This window comes from Garra rufa, chromosome 10 (assembly GCF_049309525.1).
Source record: "Garra rufa chromosome 10, GarRuf1.0, whole genome shotgun sequence".
Lineage (NCBI taxonomy): Eukaryota > Metazoa > Chordata > Actinopteri > Cypriniformes > Cyprinidae > Garra > Garra rufa.
Genome location: NC_133370.1, coordinates 3,127,400 through 3,131,492, shown reverse-complemented (window position 1 = coordinate 3,131,492; position 4,093 = coordinate 3,127,400). Strand labels below are relative to the sequence as shown.

Sequence of the window (4,093 nt, the reverse complement as noted above, 5' to 3'; positions counted from 1 at the left end):
CTAGTAAAGATAATTTGACCATGTGGCATGATGCACCAACCCACTAGATTAATAAAAACTAGTGAGTTGCATTAATAAAACGTGCAGTTTTCCCTGGCAACACAGGGAACAATTTGCTGCAATGGTTTTTTCCCTGGGAATGGATGCTCGCTTTGTGCCTCCCCTCTCTCTCTCTCAGTCTCTCTCTCTCTCTGCCCCTCCCCTTCTGCTCTCTATCTCATTCTCTCGCTCTCGGTCCATCATTCTTTCGGCTCTCCGCTCGGCGCTTGTTTGCTGACGAACAAAAACGCGAAAGGATGTAAATGAATGAAAGCAAAGAGGCTTGCGCACGCAGAGCTGGAAACAAAAGCAAACGAGCCACAATGGAGGAGCGTTTAGCTGTGCATGTGATGCTGCAGAGCCTCAGAGCTGCTTCTGCTCTAACTTTCATCCTTCACTTTCATTTGGAGCTGAAGACATGAGGACAGGGTGAGCATTTGCTTCAAGCTTGCATGTGCATTCGTAATACTTTCTATTGCACATTAAATCATGTTTGCAAACTGCTTTTAATCGTTTACTTGAACATGCATTTATTGTTTAAACGAGTTGGATAGATGGAAACACGTTTGAACTTTTTGATTTTAAATGCAGTTTCTTGTGCATTTAAAGTTAACTCCATAAACTACTTAAGATGAAGACATACAGTTGCATTCTCAGTTTGCATTAATGGTTTCTTCGAAAGCACAAAGTGCTGTTCTGCAGTGTTTTCTATATGCCATGCAATGTATCACTTTCATAATCTGTGCATAAATGCATTTATTTGAACAAATAACAGATTTAATTTGATGATGCAAAGCATTGTAGGTAAAAAATGTGTGTCTGAGGCCTGATGCTCCTGTATGTGTTCAGATGCGAGTTCGGGCTCTTCATGGGAAAATGTCGTCAGACTCTCGTGTGTCTGTGGCCCCTCGCTGCTCCCAGACTATATTGTCATGATAATGAGGAACAGCTCGTTGTTGAACTTGATGTTGACTTCTTTCTTCAGGCCTCATTTTTCTCGGTCACTTGTTTGTGGTGTTTTTCATTTTTTCACACGGTCCTCCGGCGAGGATTATTTGAGAGGAACAATAGACTGATGAATAATGACAGTCGCGTTTTCTTGCGGTTCTTTATGAAAAGAGAAGATAGCTTTGATGAGATGTGCTTTTAATTAGTCTAAATTTATTTCATTTATTTCATTAAAATAAAAAAGTATTTTTATTTTATTTTAACAATAACAAACAATTGTCATATTTTGATTTGGCACATTTATAATTGGCTTTTTTACAGATATATTCATTAATCAGAAATAGATATTTACCCAATATCTTTTCTATTATTCATGCATGTTTAGGAGACTCAATAGAAGCAATATTATAAAAGTATATCTCTATTTGACCTGATTGCAGGTGTGTTTCGTCCAGTTTTAGATCAACAGGTGCTGATGAGGCCTTCAATTATCTGCATATATTCACTATTCAGATCATCAGGATCATAAGAAAAGCCTTTGATGTCTCATGATGCATTATTTATTTAGGCCTATTTATTTATCTTAAGGAAGCCATTTTTTGCACATGTCCAGTCCACATGAAGCAGCTTTTTTATTTTTATAGTTTGGCGCTGATTATTTAGGTGATGCAACTTTTAACATTTAATGCATGCTGAAAATATGCAGGATCACAGACTGCTTTAGCACAAAAAGATGATCGAAAAATTTAAGATAAGCACAAAAGAAGTTTAGGTTGGTATAAACACACACACACACACACACACACATGTTTGTTTTTGTGAATTGTGGGGACATTCCATAGACGTAATGGTTTTTATACTGTACAAACGATATTTGCTATCACCCTACACCTTCCCTACACCTAAACCTAGCCCTCACAGGAGACTGTGCATATCTTTACATTCTCAAAAAAACGTATTCTGTATGATTTATAAGCCTTTTGAAAAGTGGGGACATGGGCAATGTCCTCATAAGTCACCCTCTCCTTGTAATACCTATGTCATACCCATGTTATTACACACATTTGTGTCCTGATATGTCACAAAAACACACACACACACACACACACACACACACACACACACACACACACACACACACACACACACACACACACTATCATAACGTGTCGTTTAGAAAGCGCAGTTCTTTATCATTTCTATTGCTTCAGTTAATTCTCAATGACTCTTCAAAGTGTGTTTTCGATCATATTTAATAATCTGATGTATTGTAATACCTGCAGCTCGTGAGAATGCAGGTAAGTTCAGACTTAAGATCTATAGGTGCAGTTACACCTATAGTTCAACACGGATTTCATTGCTTTTATACAATAGTTTGCGTTAGCACTTCTGCATTAGGGTTAGATTATCTAAGTAAATACAAAAGCATCTTTTCTGGCTAAAATGCAAGACAAAATATGAATGCATTTATTCGTATATACATTAGTGATAGCTCAGGTGTTTTATAACTTTGAGTTAAAAGAGGTTTGATGCCTGCTATATATATTAAAGAAAGTATAAAACAAGCGTTTTATTTTTTTGATCGAACGTTCGAAATGAGCTTTCAGTCTGAGAATCGGAAAATGTTCGTACATGTAAAACTGTATAAAACATTTAAAATTAATAATAACTAATAATAACATTATATTTGTTTTAGAGAAAAGTTCCTGTAAATCTACACTTAAATCATTCCGTGAAATCGAAACAAAACGCAAAATATTTTTCTGTCGATAAAAGAAATCAGTCTAAAAGGATGAAGCAAAAGGAAAAAAAAAGGCAGAGGAAAACTGAGGAAAAAAAGGTTAAGGAAAAAAATTAGGCAAAAAAAGTAAAAGGAACAAAAAGAGATTTTTTCACAATAACAAAAGAGGAAGGATTTAGAAAAAAAAATATCAAACGTTTTCAAAGACAGTAGCCTAACTTTTTTTTCTAATACAAACCGGAGCAAAAACGAATTGGCAGCTTTTTAGAGATGTAGACATTTATTTATTTTAGTTCTAAAAGTGTAGGCTATTTTTATGATATTAAACTCCAGGTTATGTAATTTTGCGATCTGACAAAAACATAAAACAGATGGATAAATAAAAGAGACAGAAGTGTGGAGAGACGCTCTTCTAAAATGTATTAAAACAATTAGAAATCATTTTACGTTTTTTTTAAGATGCCTGTAAAGTGTAAAAATTACACTAGTTTGTAAAAAGTATCGATAAAACGTCAAATGTTTGTTTTATTGAGCTTGTTAAATCCTCCGCTCACAGTAACTCCTCATAAACGCCTTTTCTCTCTCCCTCGATTAAAATGACTCTCTTCTGATGCTCAGATTGTTTAAACATCGGAGCATTTCAATGCATTTCAATTTTCATCCACTGAGGCTTTTGTAGAATCATAAATGATGCATATTGGTGACTCGCTATTATTCCAGACTAATTTTAGATCTGAAGAGCTGTTGTATATGCCTGAGTATGTGCGTGTGTGTGTGTTAATGACACTGTATATGCAGAGAATGGAACATTCCACCATGTAAACCAATAGACATGTGGACGATTCCATTATGCTTGCAAAGCAGTGTGTTTGTGTGCATCTTTGATGACGTGGTCTCGAATATTTCACCTAAATATAGCGCATTGTGTGGACTGCTGCACTTAAAAGCCTCTATCTATAAACGCAAGTCGTGCTAGATCATAAAACCCACTTTAGCAAATTATGAAGGGCTAAATAATGTCTATAATTGACTCTCAGATATAGAGAATTAGAGGCCTGTGTGTAAAATTATCAAAAAATGAATACGATTACTCAACATCAACTGTTTGCGATGTCTGCTGTTATTTTAGAGTTTGCCTGGATGAATTATATCTATATTCAGCGCACGCTGCAAATTCAGTCTCTTGGTCATTGTCATTTGAAAAGCACATTCATTGTAGTAATTTTATTGTCATGGTAACGAATGCTATTCATGGAGTGACTCTGGGCCTCTATGGAAATATGAAACACGGTAAATGAATAACAGCGTAAAATGAGGAAAAGAGTTTGTGTGTGTATGATACGGATGTTTAATAAAATGTGATTT

At 35.4% G+C, this 4,093-nt stretch overlaps 1 long non-coding RNA gene across 1 annotated transcript in view; it reads left to right on the top strand.

The window, feature by feature from the left end:
• Positions 1-251: 251 nt before the first annotated feature.
• The window catches only part of LOC141344920 (uncharacterized), a 49,430-nt gene continuing 45,588 nt past the window's right edge, over positions 252-4,093 (top strand). Inside the window, exon 1 of the long non-coding RNA XR_012356868.1 lies at positions 252-468. This is a non-coding gene — a long non-coding RNA (uncharacterized lncRNA). The remainder of the gene's footprint in view (positions 469-4,093) is intronic.